Raw genomic sequence first — 19,554 nt, forward strand, 5'->3', positions numbered from 1 at the left:
TACTAATTAGACAGCAATCTCACATCCAAGAAGCCACTCAGAAGTGGGACTCTTCCCAAGTCTTTTAAATAAATCTCACTTGCAAACACTCCTTCTGTTTCACATTTCTGAAATAAAGTTATTTGAATGCTACTATGTATTTGTCGCATGTCCATTGTTTTAATTGTGTTAAGTCTCCTAGTTCACCCGTGTCAGTATTTTTCCCCGTCTCCAAGCCAGCTCTAAAACTTCTTCAATCTAGTCATCTAATATTCACACTGATACTGGTGATGAATCAATGAAATGTACTCACGGATCAACCAGTATTTCCTTCAGTCTTTACCCACTGAAACAATGCACTTGAAGTTCTCTTGTGTGTGAATATCAGTAGAAAGGATTTGGAGTTGAGACACTTGGGTGGCTCAGTGACTGAGTGTCCGCCTTAGGCTCAGGTCATGATCCCAGGGTCCATGGATCGAGTCCCCCATCGGGCTCCCTGCAAGGAGCCTGCTTCTACCTCTGCCTGTGTGTCTGCCTCTCTCTGTGTCTCTCATAAATAAATAAATAAATAAATCTTACAAAAAAAAAAAAAAAGGATTTGGAGCTTATTCACTTGCACCAAGAACTAGGGAAGAGACATTGCGGAGAAAAGGCCATAATCTATGGCCTATGTCTCTGCCTCTCTCTCTCTCTCTCTCTTTCTGTGACTGTCATAAAGAAAAAAAAAAAAAAAGGTGTTGAAGCCTGAGATGAGGGAAGTATGGGCAGATGTGGGCTCCAAGTGACCTCATCAGCTCCTCTGATGCTCCTCCCACACCCACCTTTCCAATGGCTCATGTCAGAGGTCTAAGCAGCCTGTCTCCTAGGTGCAGTGCCCTGTCCATGCAGGCACAGTTGAGCCCTCCTTGAGGCCCAGCAGCAGGAGCTGCTTAAAGTCATCCTCACCCTCGCTGGAAGAGACAGGTGGGGATGCATACCAGCTGCAGTGGATTTTCCGACCAGAGGGCAAAGGAAAAGGAACACTCCAGATAAACGGAGCCAGAAGGCATGTGCTTGGGGTCAGTACACTGCCCCATTGGCTGGGTAACTGGGATCCACCACCTGCACGCTGGAGCTTCGGCTTCCCCACCCTTCCCGCGGCACAGAGAATTGCTGCTTGCAATTGCAAAAAATACCAAAGGGTTGCAAGCAGTTCGTGTGCCTATAAGGTACTTTAAATAATCTTGGTGTTGGCTATTCTTATAAAATTGCCTTTTTTCTTGCTACATGCAACACATGATCCATCACAGAAGAATCTGAATAAAACTGCAAGATAAAAAGTTCACCTACGTATCTGGAAATAATCAGTGTGAATATAAACCTGCATACACCTAGAAAGTTATCTGAAGCTATAGTTATTTATATAAAAAAAGTGAAGTCATCGCCTATATACCTATTCATAACCTGCTGCTTTCCCCACTTAAGAATCTATCATGACGATTTTTCTGGCTCAATAAACTCATTTTTACAATGCCAAAAAAAAAAAAAAAAAAAAAAAAAAGGATTTGGAGCTTATTCACTTGCACCAAGAACTAGGGAAGAGACATTGCGGAGAAAAGGCCATAGATTATACTGCAAAGCCATTTCAACTGCTGCACTTAGACCTGAGTAGCTTTCACAGAGGAGGAGGAGGAGGAGTAGTAGTAGTAGTAATAGTAGTAGTAGTTGTTGTTGTTTTAAGAGGAGGGTTGTTTTATGTTTGAAAAGAAAACCTGGGTAGAATAAGATTTTAATAGATATTTATGCTGTATGGCTAAAATGGGTTATGTCATAGTGAGACCCCTCACCACCTCTAAACCTGCAGTGTGAAAATGACGTTCTTTTAAACAGGATGGAAAATAAACAGTTATGTGAGCATTGCCATCTGGATAGGCTCTTGGTGATAACTTTCAAACTCCTCTTAGCATCCTCTAAAAGAGACTTTAAATGCATTCACATGGTTCTGAGTAAGTGCTGTGGGAGTATAAAGGATTTCAGCAGTTCTTCCTCTCTCAGTCAGCAAGAATTTTCTGCTAAAGATCTCCAATTACTTCAGTACTTTGCAAACACTGTGAATGAAAGCACATCAGCGCTACCCACAAGCAAGCTGCTTTCAGAAAGCTCTCTCAGCTAGCACGGGGCTATTTGCTTACTATGAGCATAGTCTTCAAGGATCCTGGTGGCCAACGGTCTTGATGTCCTCCTGGAAAAGGAGAGGAAAACTGGAACTGAGTGGCCCTGGTTTCAGTCATGGACCCAAAGAGTTCAAAGACTGGCTATGGAGATGTCACCTGAATGGAAAGCAGCCAATTGGCTTATAGGGAGCTTTACTGATTCTCTAAAAGCTACTATAAACCCAGTGCAGTCCATAAAACAAACTGTGGATATCCAGTGCAGGATGTCCTGATTTAAACACCAAAGAATTTCTTTTTTTTTTTTTTCAAAGAATTTCTGAAAAGTTTCCTTTCATATACAGTTAGTAAGACAGTTTATTGGAACAACTATTCTGATAAAAATGTATCCAAAATTTAATTGTTCATATCATTCGACTAAATCATATCTTTTCTGGGAATTTATGCTAAGAGTACAATCTTACAAGTATACAGGGACATATAGAAGTACTTATTATAGTATTGTTATTGGAAACAATCTGAAGGCTCATATTGAGTACTGTACTGAATAAATCGTAGTACATATTTATAAGGGACTATCTAACCATTAAAAATGGTTTTGGTCCTCATATGGAACAAGATGTTCACAATACATTTTTAGGTGGTAAAGGTAGATTATATGTATAGTATGAGTCAGAACATACGTATTTTTGGGTGAGTGGAAAAATAAATAAGCTTTTCTTGGCTTCCCCACTCTTGGTACCAAATTCTGCATGAATCACAATTCAACAAGAGAAGTAGAATCAGTAGGATATATCTATATGTCTATATCTACATCTATATTTTTATCTATCTATCTATCTATCTATCTATCTATCTATCTACCTATAAATAAAAGCATTTGTTATAGGAGTTGGTTCATACAATTCCAGGGGATGGTTAACCAGTAACTTTAATCTGTATGTCTGTATCTGGTCCTGGAGCTTGAAGTTCACAGGACAAAGGGTCAGTCACAGTAGGCTAAAATTTCATGAGGATTAAATGAAATGTGTGTCTATTCTTGTTGTCTCTGTCCTTAGGGATGAGGGTATCCCTCAAAAACAAAAACAAAAACAAAAACAAAAACAAAAACAAAAAAATGAGGGAGGAGTCAGAGGAAGGTAGGTCATCTGCAGGCTCAGCTGCTGTCTGATGGCAATCAAATGAGTCCGCAAATCAGCAACAATGTGTGTCAACTACAAAATGTCTGCTGCTTCCCTTCTGCCTGCCAAAAATCTTGCAAGAATCTCCTCTGTGACCTATCAAGAAATACGCAAGAAGAACTCTTGGAGGATGTAGTTCAGACTGGCCGAGTTGACACATTGCAAAGCCATCGCAAAGGCCAAGTTGGAACACAGTTCAGAGGGAGAACCCAAGGACTGCCCATTCACTGAACCCCAGATTCAAGCACACATGTTCACCCAGCCCTGGGTAGGCAAGAATTGCTCACATAACTTAAATGGTTTCCTTTCTTCCTATGACAAGATTTAGCATCCAGAAATTAAAAAGATAAGACTTCACTGGGCTTTTTTTGTCCCCTTTCCTTTCCTTTTTTTTAAAGAAAGGCAGACTGCCATATGCAGTGTCTCATTTGGATGTGTTTAGACTTGACTACCCTACTTTCTCCTACAAATGGACCCGAGGAGCTTGTTTGGAGGTTCTAGCAGGGGAGTACAGCTACTTGTATACCCTTGACCGAAGAATGTCCTTCTCTATCGGGAACGGTCATCCACTTCCACCAAGCATACAGCTTTGAGAGGGATACACATGGAGCTGGAGTGGTAAGGGAGGAAGAGGACACCCACCTAGTCAGCCAGATCAGCCAAATCAACCCTGGCGATCAATGCAGGGACAGATGTCACAACCAGATCACCCTCATATCCAAGACTTCACTGTTTTTTTGAGGATGACTTAATACAAATTACAACAAAAGAGTATGTGCTTGTCCCAAATGTTTTACAGATTTTTATTCATTCAATTCTCACATCAAATTTATACATATATTTAGATTTTATTTATTTGTTTGAGAGACAGAGAGAGAATGAGTAGAGGAGGGGGAGAGAGAGACGAAGACTCCCTGTGGAGCAGGGAGCCCAACACAGACCCTCGGATCATGACCTGAGCTGAAGGCAGATGCTTAACCAATTGAACCACCCAGGGGTCCCTCAAATCTATATTAAAGATGAAACTGAAACACAAAGGGGTTAAGCAACTGGCTGGCAAGCACACAGATGATACAGGGAAAAGTGAAGATTTCAACCAGAGCACTCTGGTTCCAATCCTATATGTTTAATCATTATGCTGTACTTGTTTCTCTTCAATAGCTATGTTCCTACAAATTGTTGTCTGCTGTGAAAACACTTAAACATTGCAAAATGCTTAAGAATCTAATTAAGTATACTGTATTCTGTTTACTAAAGATAGAGAAACAGTTAATAGATTCTCCAGAACTAAAGATAGAGAAACAGTTAATAGATTTCTCCAGAATAGATTTCTCTTTAACTTGTGTTAAAGTACAATTTTCGAAATGGCCAAATCAGATTCTTATACAAACACAAAAGGAACATCTCTTAACTATTTTATTTATTTCATAGATTAGGGCAGCCCCGGTGGCTCAGGGGTTTAGTGCCACCTTCAGCCCAGGGCCTGATCCTGGAGACCCGGGATGGAGTCCCACATCAGGCTCCCTGCATGGGGCCTGCTTCTCCCTCTGCCTGTGTCTCTGCCTCTCTCTCTCTGTGTCTCTCATGAATAAATAAATAAAATCTTTTTAAAAAAAAATTCATAGATTAATGTGGGAACCAGTAAGATATTAAATCTGATTCAAATGAGAAGCTGACTTACAGATATTTTTATTCTCTAGTAGACAAAATTCACTTACCTCACTACAGGAATCCTTTGCTTTGCTATAGACCAGAGGTATTTGCATTGCCATCAGTTTTCTACATGTGAAAAACTCTATCACTACTGACTTGTGAATAGCCTTGTCAAAGATAATCAAAGGTGCATACCCACAGAGTCAGATAATCCCTGGAGAGTCTGCTAGACAACCCCACATTCACCTAATGGACACTTTAGTAATGTCTCCTGCCTGTTTCCAAGACTTGAACAACTTTTTCTGACAATTGAAATAAAACTTCTTTACTGAATTAAGTTGAGCCATCATAAAATATTCCAGTTACTTCAAATTGTATTCTAACTGACACATTTTCTGAGGATCCTTTCTCTTCTATGATTCTAAGAAAATGGATATTTCCTGATGACATAAGAATAAGATGACAGTAATTTTATTTTCCTGTTTTAGTTGGTTTTATAATTTTGGGGTGGATAGAGGAATTTTTTAACAAAACAATTTTTATCAGGGGAAATTGTTAAAAACAGATGAAGAGGGCAGCCCAGGTGGCTCAGTGGTTTAGCGCTGCCTTCAGCCCAGGGCCTGATCTTAGGGACCTGGGATCGAGTCCCATATCAGGCTCCCTGCATGAAGCTGGCTTCTCCCTCTGCCTGTGTCTCTGCCTCTCTCTCTCTCTCTCTCTCTCTCTCTCTCTCTCTGTTTCTCATGAATAAATAAATAAAATCTTTAAAAAATAATAAAAAAAATAAAAACAGATGAAGAAAGAAATACAGGAGATCTTAAGTTAAAAACAGAGAATATAAGAACAAATAAGATAGAAGAGGTATTAAGAATAAACATATGGATAATTTTTAAAAAATCATACAGGTATTCTAAGCAAACACTCTGATTATATTTATTTCCTCACCAAGAGTCTCAAAACCATGACCCAATGTTGCTGAGTCCTAAATAATTAACCCAGTGAGGCTCCCGTGGTTTGGGGTCAGTAAATGTTGGGGGGAAGTAAATGTTCTAAGATTCCAACTGGGACGCTTAAGAAGAATACTTAGTTTGCATGATTACAAAAAGGCAAAGTCCATCCCCCCTTCCCTTTCAGCAACCCTCAGTTTGTTTCCTACTGGGTGTTGTGTGCAACTGATAAATTATTGAATACTACATCTGAAACTAATGATGTGTTATATATTAGCTAATTTTAAAAAAAAAAGGCAAACAAGAACACAATGTGCAAGATTAAGAAAAAAAAAGTAACAGAAGGAAGAATCCTTCCACTTAGCCCTGTGATAGAAGGAGACACTGAATAGTTAAACATAATAGAAGATGGCCTCTCCACGTGTGCTGTGGGACACGTACATCTGCATTTTGTGATGAAACTAGTTTCACAGAAGGCTGTGTGAACTAAGGAGACAATGAGCCCGATTCCCCCTCAAACCCCCAGGAAGGGGGAAGAGCCCCTTTGAAAGTACCCTCAATAATACTCTAATCATATCACTGTAGCCCTAGAATCACCCAAATAGTTCAACACTGAGAGTGTTAGGTCATTATTTTAAAAAGATTGAGCTCCTGGTAAGATGGCCATTAGATAAAGTATTACTCCTTTAGGGTGCTTTAATCTCTCACTCATTATATGGTGAGCAGGAATTCAAATGGGTTAGCCCATAAATTCATTTAATCTTATTTGTCACATAAAGTATCAGAATTAACTTCCAGATTATCATTGTGGCAGCAGAGGTGTTCATGCAAGGCTTTCTGCTCAGCACTGGGCCAATCACCAGAAGAGGGACCACACCCTCAGGTTGCTTAAATTTTAGTTTAACAACACAACAGGCATATACAGAAAAAACCCCATAACTCAGGGTTCTAGTTTTAGATCTAGCACTGAGTAACTGTTTGAGCCTGAACAAGTCACCTCCCTAGCATGGGGTCTTATCAGTCAATCCTAAATAAAAAAATAAGACAAGAAGATTCCGGAGCTCTCTTCTAGCTTCTAACTTACAGTTGACTCTTGAACAACACAGGCTTGAACTGCATGGGTCCACTTACACATGAAATTTTTTTCAGTCAACACAGTACTGTAAATGTATTTTCTTTTCCTTATGTATTTCTTAATAACATTTTCTTTGCTCTAGCTTACTTTCTTGTTAATCAATTTTATGTAACTGGTAAGGACTCTAGTCAACATTAGCTTATTAGTAGTTAAGTCTGAATCAAAGCTATACTTGTATTTTCAACTGTGTGTGTGTGTGTGTGTTGTGTGGGGGGTCAGCATCGCAACCCCATGTTGTTCATGGATCGACTATATTTAATTCATTTTTTTTTATTTAATTCATTTTTGTGAATATAAATTCATATAGAGTAAATATAGCTGAAAGTATAAAAAAGGTGTTCGGTGGTGTCTGGGTGGCTCAGTAGGTTAAGCATTCAACTCTTGATTTTGCCTCAGGTCATGATCTCAGGGTTGTGAGATTAAGTTCTGTTTTGGGTTCCACACTGGGCATGGAGCCTGCTTAAGATTCTCTCTCTCTCTCTCTCTCCCTCTGCTCACCCCCTTGCTCTTCCTCTCTCTCTAAAAAAATGAAGTAAGAAAGCAAAAAAAACAAAGTGTTCAGAGCTGTATATTAGTCTGGAAAGAGTTAGATGTAGAATGAGTAGTAGCAGTAGTGCAGTGACTAACTTTGTGCTCTTACAATGGGCCAAGCACTGAGTTTACCACTTTAAAGCATATCTCATATAAGCCTTAAAACAATTCTATGAAGCCGATCATGAAGCTCACTTTACATATAAAGAAACTGAGGCATGGAAGGTTAAAGCCCTCTTCACAGATTACAATAGTTTGAGTGGTGGGTCTTATGCCTAGTAGCAATTTTTTAAAGCTGGACTTGGAGATAAAGGTTTTAGGAGGTAATTACTGAACCCCTGTGAAGTCACAGTCTACAGGAAGAGGGGATACACACTCCCTAAACAGGCTGTAAAACAAATTATTTCACCAGTGTCGACTGCCAAGACCCTACTTGGAGACATCAGCATCTCCTGCTGGGGCTCCTGCACTAAACTCCCAATAGGCAACCTCAGAGGGTCTCTTGTCACATCTACCTCAAGGCAATTTCCACGCTGTAGCCAGAATGGGCTTTCTGTAAGATGATGTTGTCAATCCCTCAAGAAATATTTGCTAAATGACTCCATGAAAGGTACAATAAAGTCCATCCATGCCAGAGAGCTTTTGGTAAAAAGAAGTGGAGTGGAGGACAGAGAGAGAAGCAGAAGCTGAGCCAGGAAGTGGCATGACTGAGAAAAAGTATTTCCAGAAGTTCTGTGTAGAACACATTAGCAAAGACAGAGAACAGAGGGGTGGTGGCTGCCTTCCAGGGTGGGGTTGATGAGAATGGCCAGGGTGGGACCTTGCAGCTTGACAGAGGGGCCCATGCCAGGAAATATTCTTGGGAAACAATCCAGAGATTTAGGGGAGGGCGAAGTGAAACAAAAAGAGAAGTAGAAAGATGAGCCATGATTTCATGAGCTGTAGGGACAGCACTGACGGAAGACAAAGCAAACAGGTCTTGTATTATTTCTTTAACACTATTTCTTAACATTTCAAATGAAATCCATTTGTGACAAGCCCCAACTTTCTCAAGCTCCTCTACATTTATGTTTCTAACGTAACCAAAACATTTATCTAGAGATCCTTTGTAACAAACAAACTTCAAAGATAAAATTTCTAGAGCTCATTGATGATGAAAATCTTTCCAGAATGTATTTATCACATGTTTAATTATTTGAGTAGATTTGAGTAGCTTCAGGTTATAGCCATCATTTTACATTTATATTATACATACATGGTATAAATGGTGTAAATCTCATGGTATAAATCTTTGCCTTTCTTTAATCCTCATGATATAACATTTAACTGTGCCAATAGGAATGATCCCTTCACCCTAACTTTAACTGCTGAATTATATAAGAATTTTTGGAAAAGCACTTTTAATATTATAAAGTATGTTCTTTTAATCCCAATTTACTGGGCCCAGAAAGGAAGTGTACAATGTTTTGTTCAGTACTGCTATCTATTTTAGGTCAGGAGACAGCTCAGAAAAACAAATATCACTTGAATCTCACATCTGACTAGGCAAATCTACACTTTCCAATATGGATTATTTTTGGTCCAGTGAGTTTTGTTTCAATTCTTTTTCTGCTATGTCTAGTTTCACAATGTGATTAATGACTGAACTTTCCTTGTCTTTCCCACAGTCGCCTTGAGAATTTGCAGCATTAGATTTATTCATTTATTATAAGGGCAAATCAGAGACATGATCTTTGATGTAAATGTTGCTGCTCAAAATGTGCAGATATTCATCATTAACTATGTTTTAATCATTTTTTATGATAATGCACAGAACAGCTTCATATGGCACACACACTTTTTACCCATATTTTTGAGGTAAAAAAATAGTGCTTGTAAAAAGTATCAGATTCACATTATAAATTAAACCCTCTCTCTAGATTAAGGCCACCAGAATGGCTGAATATGATCCTCTTTCTGATATGTAGTTTCAGTTCTCAGAAGAACCACTATAAAAATAAGAGTAATTCTCACAGAAAGAAAAAACAATTAACTAGAACTTTTGATCTTAAAAAGTCATTTATACAGTGAATATCAACAGCATTTTTTTTTTTTTTCTGTCTGAGAAACCACCAGACATTTCTCCTCTGAATTCTACTGTGATCCACTGGCGTTTTCTCTGAGTCTTAAAGCACAGTTGCTTGTGGAAAGTCCTGACTACAGAGTTGGTGTCTTCATAAAGTCATTCTGGCTATTTAAAACTACAGACCTGTGCAATGAGACTACACCATCATCCTACAGTGAAAAATCCATTTCTTTCTGGCTTTTGGGACACCTGAAAATGGCAGCTTAACGTAGATTCTTTACATGTGCCAACAGGCTTCAGGAAAATGCCAGGGGCTGGCCTACATTCTAATCTTGATGCAGGAACTTGTTAGCTAAGCTGGCCTTACTCTTTCCCTCCAGTTCTATGATCCAAATACTCAGACCCTTTCTCATTTATTTTAATCAGTTAAGTCCTCTTTCACTTCCAAACTTGCAGCATGTTTTTCAACATATCTTCCTAGAATGCACTTTCTGTCCCCTTTTAGCTAAACTGACAACATTTGACCTTCAAGTCTCCATTTATTTTTTTATTTTTTAAAATTATTTATTTATTCATACGAGACAGAAAGAGAGACAGAGACATAGGCAGAGAGAGAAGCAGGCTCCCTGAGGGGAGCCTGATGCCAGACTCAATCCCAGGACTTCAGGATTATAACCTGAGCCCAAAGCAGATGCTCACTGAGCCACCCAGGTGTCCCCAAGTCTCCATTTAAAGGTCACTTCAGCAAGGCCTTCTCTGCCCACCAGATTAGATTCCCTCTGATATCTATTCCCATAACTTCCTGTCCTACATTGAAAGCATCATATCAGACTGTAAATTAGTGCTTTAAAAATGGAATATCATCCTTCCCCTGGAGATTATAAGATCCATAAGAGTAGGGACTGCCTAATCTTCCAGCTTAGTACAGGGCCTGGATGGGAGTGGATGAATGAAAGGCTATCTGTGTAATCCAAACCCTGTTACTCATCATTGACACTGCGTGGGCACTTCTAAAAATTAAAAGAGATAAGGTACATAAAGTATATAACACTAAAAATGAGGAGCGTATTAAACAGAAGCTGTCTTAACCTGCGTAGTTTATGCACTTGGGGCCATAATGTGAAGGATAAGCAAGCTGAAGAGGCTGTTGGAGCCCAACAGAGACCACTTCCGAGTGCCCTGGCTCAGCGTCTTCTCCAGGAAATGCCAAGCTCAACTGCCATGGCAACCGATGAAAGCAAATGCTGCTGCCCCATTGGTTTAGGAATATTTCTTAATGTTGTTTTCAGTGCAGAATACCTTTAGCTAAAATGTAGTAAGAAACACAACCTAAGCCTAAGGTTGTAGAATTATCAATATTGTAGTAATGCATTTTCTTATCATGTCCCCCCACTAAAGGGATGTGGCTAAAAGGTGGGGATTGTATTTTTCTTGTTTTGACAGAACACCTGGCCCAGATCTTTTTACCTCTTTGTTAAATAAAATTATTAAAGTAATTTTGGCTTTCTAAAAGAAACCTTCAGATTTTACCTAGAATTCAGGGTGATATTTGTAGAAGTGAACTGACTGCCTCCATTCAAATGCTTTGCCATGTTCTAGAATTCAAAATTAATTTCCTAGAATTTCAAAATTAAGTTTGTTATTTCCATCAACTGAAACCAGACTGGCTCCCTTCCCTATCATCTAAGAAATTCCAGTGATATCACTATTATGACCATTATTATTATTATTATTATTATTATTATTATTATTAACCTTGCAGTTATTTTAAATTTTCCCTTTGTTGAAACAGAGCTTCCATCTCCAATCTGTCACAAAATCAGTAACTTCTATTTATTGCTTCAGGATATCATTGCTAACTTTCCAGATAAATATGTTCATGACTAATTTCCTCACATTGCAACTGTTAATCTTCCTAAATTAATTTTCGTGTCCCTCACTTGCTCAAGAACTTATATGACTGCCTACTCACTGACACATTAGGAACAGACTGTTTGTTTTTTTTTTTTGGTTTAAATAGTCTGTCTCTAATAATTTACTTACCCTTTTTATCCATTATTTCCTCACTGTTCCAGTAAGATCCATTTGAACCCTGATCATTTTCCTCTTCCCCTCACATAAACACATAAGCCAGGTTAATTTCTGAAATGCCTTCTTCACTTTTCCTCACTTAATCAAATTTTAAATCATTCTTGGAGGCCTAATTAAAGTCCTGTCTCTTCCATGATCTTTCTAAATCCCACACTATTTTTCCTTTCTCGAACTTGCATCGTAGGAACAGCCATTGCCACAGAATGAGCAATGATATATTCTCTGGTTTTTCCATATTCTTTCTTTCACAGACACAAATGCACATGTACATGTGTCACTGGGCTGGGCACTAGATGAATGCAGATGAATAAGACCAACAAAGACAAAGACTCTGCTCTTGAGATAGACTGACATGGACAGATGCTGTATTAGCTGCCTGGAATAGCATCCTCTACATGCACAGCCCTTCTGGGAAATGCTTCTTTATCCACTGAACAAATCAAAGGGAGGGGTTTTTGTCTTATGGAACTACTCTCATATAGCCAGTGCGGATTGTGTTTGGGGTATGTATCAGATCCCACTTGAGACCATGACAGTAAAGAAGCTTACTGTCACTTAACTGGTTAACTGGAACTGGCTGCAAACCTTACACAAGTTTGATTAAATGGAGTCCTTCTTGGACGTTCTGAGTCACCACAGAGAGTAAGTTTCAGGCCATTCTGATGGTGATGCTGTGTGATGTAAAGCCATGTGCCAAGAACCATAAGCAGCCATGTTTCCTGATGATGGAGAATTTAGGCTGATTGAAGGCTAGATTTTCATGGGTGTGTGTTCAGGACCAGTTGCAATTCCTGTTACACTGTATTCAATAAATGTTGACTAGATGGTGCCTGATATTTTTACTTAATGTCCATAAAATGGACAGTATATTAGATCAGGCATTGTGAGAAAGAAACAAAAAATGGAATGAAGGTTAACAGACACTAAAAAGTTTGATAATCATGCAGTGATATTTTCTCCATTTTCCTTTCTAATTTTAATTAATTTACTTCTTTTAGAGAGGGAGGGCATGGAGAGGTAGAGGAAAAGGGAGGGAGAGAAACCCGAGTAGACTCTACACCCAGTGCAGAGCCTGATTTGGGGTTGATCCCAAGACCCTGATTTGGGGTTGATCCCAAGACCCTAATCAGGTGATTACCTGAGCTGAAACCAAGATTCAGAAGCTTAACTGCCAGAGGGCCCCCTCCCCGCCCCCGCCCCCAGATGCTCCACTCTTTTCCATTTTCTGATGAGGAAACAGAGACTCAAACAGTTAAGTAACTTGCCCAAGTTTAACACAGGAGGTTAGTGGCAGAGCGTGGAGCACGGACTCACAGTTCTCTCTGGTCCTAAGTCTATGCTTTCTCCACTACGCCATGGTTCCTGTCTTCTCAAAGCTTACAAATTTGTTGGGAAGATGAAACATACAAACATTAATTAACTTGAGAGTTGGGTATGCCCTCTGGATGTTTACTGATCAAACAGATGCCATTTAAGTTTAGGGTAAAGCTGGATTGGAAAGTGAGCATGTCTCAGGACCTACCACAATAGCAGACTGTAACTTGATCAGATTTGGGGTTAGATGATTGGTTTTGGCAGTGCTAATTAATAAGGTCTGCCAAAAATATAATTGTAAACAGAAACAATGTCTGACTGTAACACAAAAAGAAAGTAATGTAATATATCCCAGCATTCAATCAGAGTTTGGCTGTTTCTAGGATGGCCAGAAAAGTGATAATAAAGAGGTGTTCATTATAGCTGAGGTTTCTGACAGAACTGTCACCACATTTCTCTCTGGAACACATTATACTGGTTTTTGTCTTATGCAGCCTATTCTTATTTCATCCCCAACCTTTGCAGATAGCATGTGTGTATGTCTAATTTTGTCTCATTTACAAATTCAGTTCAATTTACATTCAAATTTCAGGCTTTCCCTTTCTGCCATGACTTAAGCCACAACATGTGGGAAATGAGGGTGAGTAGTGGCTTGAAGAGAATCAGCGTCAGAGGAAAAATAATTGCTTTAATACTAACATCAGAGGAAAAGGAAAGAATGTGCTCAGGGGATTTTATTCCCCAGGCTTCCTCAAGGAAAATACAGGTTGGGGTTAGGGGTGGATAAAAAAGTTGCTGGTCCACTTCTTGGCGTGGTATTTGCATCCATCAAGGTTCTTTGGTTGTGAGCAACAGAACCAACTCTGACTATCAAGCAAGAAGGAAATATATTGGTAGGACCATTAGAGTAGCTCTTGGGGTGATCAGACAGGGGAGAGCGGAAACCTCTTCCTTTTGAAGAGGCAGGAGTCAGGACACCAGGAGTCTAACAGAGCAATGACTGAGCACCAGTCTTTTTTCCCCTGTCTTTGCAACATGACATTCAAGACTCAAAGTCCCAGGGAAAAATCAAACTGTCTATAGGAATCACTCTTCTACCCTTGTCTAGGTCAGGGCAGGGCACTTTTATTTAAAAGACTATTAGCATTATCAAAAGAAAAGATTAGATCCTACACAACAGGAAAGTGATAAATACTCACTACATCTCCTCTCAACCCAGCTCTCCCTATGGCCCAGCTCAGAGCTGCTGTTCCTAGAGACCAGAGCTGATGTTGAACCTACATTTAGTAGCTCCTGCTTTGCTTTTCCTGCTGTGCATAGATCTGAGGAGCCTCAAGTACCCTGTGTATCTCTCACAATCCCATGACTGTCTTGGTTCTGTGGAATAAGGGTAAGCAGCTCTGAATTTTTTCTGTCACCTGCAAGCAATGAAATCTCATTCCATCAGTTATAGGTTGTCAGTACAAAAAGTAATTTCTAGTTTGCTATCCTTTTCTCCTACTATAGGAGACCTGCATGTGATGGTCAATACAGAGGTGTACCAAAGGTAGAGTCATTCAATCCAATTAAAATGACAGCTTTCAGTTGGGCAGTGTTTGTGCCCTGATGTACTGAAAACAGATATTAGAACTGCAGATATCAGAGACACTCTATCATAGTCGTGTTTACCTAGTGCTCAAATGATGTGATCTCTCCACAACGTTTGGTAATGTTGGCAATTTTGTCTTTGAAGCTGTTTTCTCTTTTCATCTTAATCTATCCTTCTACCTCTCTGATTGGGTCTCCTCTGTCTTGTTCACTTATTCATGCACTTAGCACGTTCTAAACACTAGAGAACAATCACTTCTCATTGTAGTTTGAATACAGTTCTCATTAGAAAGAGTGAGTATCCCAATAGGAAGGCAAAATAATATCGAGGGGCTTTGGAGTTGGCGAAATGCTCAGAAGTCTTGGCAAGCATCTTATGGTTTACCATTGGATTCTAGGTCCTTCCCCAGAAGAAATATCAGGAGAAAGGCTCTAATGGCCTGGAAAGCAGAGACAGGAGAAGACTGAGGTTCTAGGTAAATTCCTGGAATGAGAAATAAAAGTAGGTGCATGGAGGACTCTGGGTCTCGGACATGAAGTGCAAGACCAGAATGAGTGGGCCTGACTCATTAGCCCCAGAATGTGAGCCAGGGGTAGTAATTTAGCTGCCCTCTGCCTCAGAACCCTCAGAAGAGAGGGGAAGGAGGGATCTGGATGAAAATGACAGAATTTTATACACTACGAAGCTGACACGAAGCTGCAAAGCATAGAGACTGATAATAAGGCTCAAGCATCTGAGTGTGGGCAATTTTGGTCCAAAGTGTCAATTATCCAATTATGTGATGTAGTGTGACTTCCTAACAGCTGTGTGACAAAGACCCTGGGGATTTAATTCATGGTAAGTTCAATATAAATCATTATTATGTTTTGACTTTCCCAAAATGTTAACTTGACCATAGATTGTATAATGAAAGTAGAGTATCTTAAAAAAAAAAAAAAAAAAAAAGGAAAGTCGGGTATCTATTTGAAAGATCAGATGTAATAAATCTGCTCTTCCCTACACTGGTCGCATCTCCAGAGTGATACATTCAGTTTTGATTCAGAGGAACACAAAAAACAAAGCAACAACAACAACAACAAAACAACAGCAAATCCTGAGACATTCAAAGAGGGTAAACAAGGAGAATTAGAGGTCTTAAAACAACACTGTATGAGAAACAGTTGAAATTGGGGGCTTTTAATCAAGGACAAAGAAGATACAAAGGTAATAATAGCTGCCTTCAACTATTTGTGGGGTTGTCATATGGTAGAAAATTAAATCTCTTCTGTGTTGCCTAATCTATAGGTAAGAAATGTATCACATTTTCAGGGAGGTAGACTTCAGTTCAATATCGGAAAGAATTTTCAAAGAAGCATAAATATCCAAACATGAGATGAGTTGTTCAGGAGGACAGCAATTTATGTCATTGGTACTGTTCAACATAAATACTTGAGCATCGTGTGGATATATTAGAACTCTTTTGGTTGTGACAGAAAACCAATTCAGGCTAGCTCAAGCAAAAAAAGAAAACATATAAACATGTTAATTATTTTAGCAATCATTTCTTGAGCTCCCATCATGTACCAGGCATTATTCTAAATACTGGGGATCCTGTAGTTAACAAAATATTTAAGAAATCAAATATTTTTGTTTTCATGGAGTATACGTTGGGTGGGGGGAGAGGACAAAGATATAGGCTGATACACATACACACATGTTGTACAATTTGTGCAAAGCCCAACAGAGCCCAGAGGAGAGGGCAAGTAGGGATGAAAGCGGATCTGAACTCTACAGCCAAGCCTTGAATCTCAGTGGGATGCAATGTTACTCTGGAGGAAAGGTCAGTGTTTTGTAATTTGTAGCAAGGCGCCAAATGTGCTGACAGACCAATGTATAATTTGTAGCAAGGCACCAAATGTGTCTTTTAAGACAAAGTAATAAAATGTGGATCCTAAGAGTGCTGTGAAGAAAGCTAATGTGTGAGGCCACATGGATGGCATCTGAGCAAAGACCCGAAGGATATGAAATCAGAAAGGTAAGAAGCTGGGAGAGGCAGCCTGACTGAGGGTCCTGTGGACCATGCGAAAACTCTGACTTTGACTCTGAGGAAAGCGGGAAGACAATGGAGGAGTGATGTGATCTGAGTGACACTTCGAGAATGTTGTCCTGGCTGCTGGGCTAAGAACAAAGTGAAGAGATCCGTGGAAGAAGCAGGAAGCCCAGGCAGTAGGCCACCAGAAGGACCCAGGGAGATGACAGTGGGTTGGAGCGGTGAGTAGCAACTCAGTGTTGACAAGAGCTTGGATTCTGGATATATTTTGAAAATAAACTAACAGGATGTGTGGATGGATTAAATGTGGAACCTATTTAATTAGAAAAGCCACGAATAAGACCAACATCAGGCATAGCTCAGTCCAGGTGCTTGAAACAGTAAAGTCAGGGCTCTATCTCTCCATGTGTCAGTTGGCTCATTACACACAGCAGGTATAGTTCTCACATAAAGCCCTATGTTCATATGCCACCAGCCTAAAGAGAATGACTTCTCTCCATAATTCTGCCAGAGAATCGTATTTTTGTGTTCTGAGTTTATCCCTGGGTCAACAACCATGGCCAACTTTAGGTTATATGCCCATTCCCTGTAGGGTCAGCTCAACCGAACTTCAAGTGACATCAAAATTTTCTGGCTTGTCAAGAGCCAACCCAATCAATGAGAATACATTATGGAAAAGTCTGTGTGGACAAGTAGGAGAGTAGCAGATAAATTATGCCCAGAATGAAATGAAGATGCATTAATCTGTAATTCCCTCTGGAGCCATTTTTTTATCATTAGATGTTTTCAGAGAGAATGTTTTGAGAGCCTCTCTGTTTCCGGTTGCTTCTGTAAAAAATTACCCAAAACTTAATGGCTTAAAATAACACAAATGTATTTTTTTTAAGATTTTATTTATTCATGAAAGACACACAGAGATAGGCAGAGACATAGGCAGAGGGAGAAGCAGGCTCACCGCAGGGAACCTGAGACAGGACTCTATCCCAGGACCCTGGGATCATGACCTGAGCCAAAGGCAGATGCTCAACCACTGAGCTACCCAAGGTGCCTCAAAATAACACAAAGGTATTATCTATAGTTTTGGAGATGGGAAGTCTGACACAGTCTCACTGGGTTAAAATCAAGGTGTTGGAAATAAAAACCAAGGTGTTAAAAATCAAACCTTCTGGAGGTTCTAGAAGGAGAATCCATTCCCTTATCCTTTTCAGCTTGTAGAAGTGGCCTGTATTCCTTGGCTCATGGCCCCTTCCTCCATCCTCAAAGCCAGAAGGGTAGCACTTTTATTTTTATTATTTTAAAGATTTTATTTATTTATTTATGATAGACAGAGAGGGAGAGAGACACACAGGCAGAGGGAGAAGCAGGTTCCCTGCAGGGAGCCTGATGCAGGACTTGATCCCAGGACCCTGGGATCAGGACCTGAGCCAAAGGCAGATGCTCAACCACTGAGCCACCCATGAGTCCAAGGGTAGCATTTTTAAATCTCTCTGTGTGCCTCTTTCATTGGGCTTGCTCTGATAATTCAGTATAATATTCCCAGCTTAATATCCTTAACCAAACAAATCTGCAAGGTCCCCTTTGCCATGAAAGATAACATAGTCATAAATTCTGGGGATTAGAACTCGGACTTCTTTGGAGATTAATTTTGCTGACCACAGCCTGCCATACACTTAGCCTCATTTTGAAGACAGTTGCCATATGCACAACTTTTTGTTGTAAAAAATCTTCACAAGTGGTTTTTACCATGATAATGTATCCACATGCACTCACCCAGGAATGGGTCTCCTGGGACAATGGTTGACCATCCAAAGGACTGCTTCTAGAATTCTTCCTAATGGAGACATTGTATCCAAGAGGGAGAGAGCTCAAACCAGTCAGATCTTGTCCTTTGGGGTGCTTGAAGTGCCTGTTGGTAGAGTAGAGAATATGTAGAGACACAAAGAGTGACGGCAGTCAATGGCATCCACGATCTTGAGAAAAGAGTGAAAAACCAAGTTTGAATAGTCTAGAAGAAAGGTAAAGCAGGAGAGGGAAGATCAGAGACCCAAGAGCTCAGTCTACTACAGTAAATTCCTGCACCTTGGGTTGGCTCCTTCCCATCCCTGTGGCAAAGTAGCTGTGGAACCATTAGATCTACCACTGCAAATAAACACATAAACAATTACAAATGCGGTTCTGTTTCCTATGTATGCGCCAGCTTAGATTTTTTTTTTTACTTGTCATTTCATCTATCCCCATAGGTGATAAACTGACCATGCCTCTCTTCCCAGCAGTGTGGAAGAACCTGACCTAAGACATGAAATCTGCCCAGTTAAGACATTAAATTAGAGAAACCTGGATCCCACCCCAGACAACATAGATCAGCCTCTTAAATGTCTACCACTACTTCCCAGAAAACTCCCTCTCTGGTGGCCTGACTCTATGACCTAAGAAAGAATTCTTGGATGACCACATAGTAGTGCCAAGCTTACTTATGACACTTTGCCTTGTAAGGTGAAAACTTTGCCATATTGTGAACAGAATTAAAACAGAAGTGAAGCCAATGAAATAAAAGAAGGTGGGGATTTTGTATATGAAGAAAAAAGGAGAAAGAAGCATTTAGGACAAAAGTAAGTTGAACTTTAGATATGCCTGTATGTCCTTATTTAGTTGTTGTTGTTGTTGTTGTTGTTTTTAGTAGAGTCTAAAGCCTATTGTCATCCACAGAGGCCATGGAAGCAAGATGGTGGATCTGGAATGAGGCCAGCAGAATTTGTAACCCCACCTTCTTAAGCCAAAACAATACTGACAGGCATAAAATTGCTATTTATGAGGTTATAAGTCCTAAAAGGATATATTGTATATACAAAGAAAAATGCCACCCACAGAGCTAATTCTTTTCCATGTTTGAA

Source organism: Vulpes lagopus, chromosome 21, assembly GCF_018345385.1.
Source record: "Vulpes lagopus strain Blue_001 chromosome 21, ASM1834538v1, whole genome shotgun sequence".
Taxonomy (NCBI): Eukaryota; Metazoa; Chordata; class Mammalia; order Carnivora; family Canidae; genus Vulpes; species Vulpes lagopus.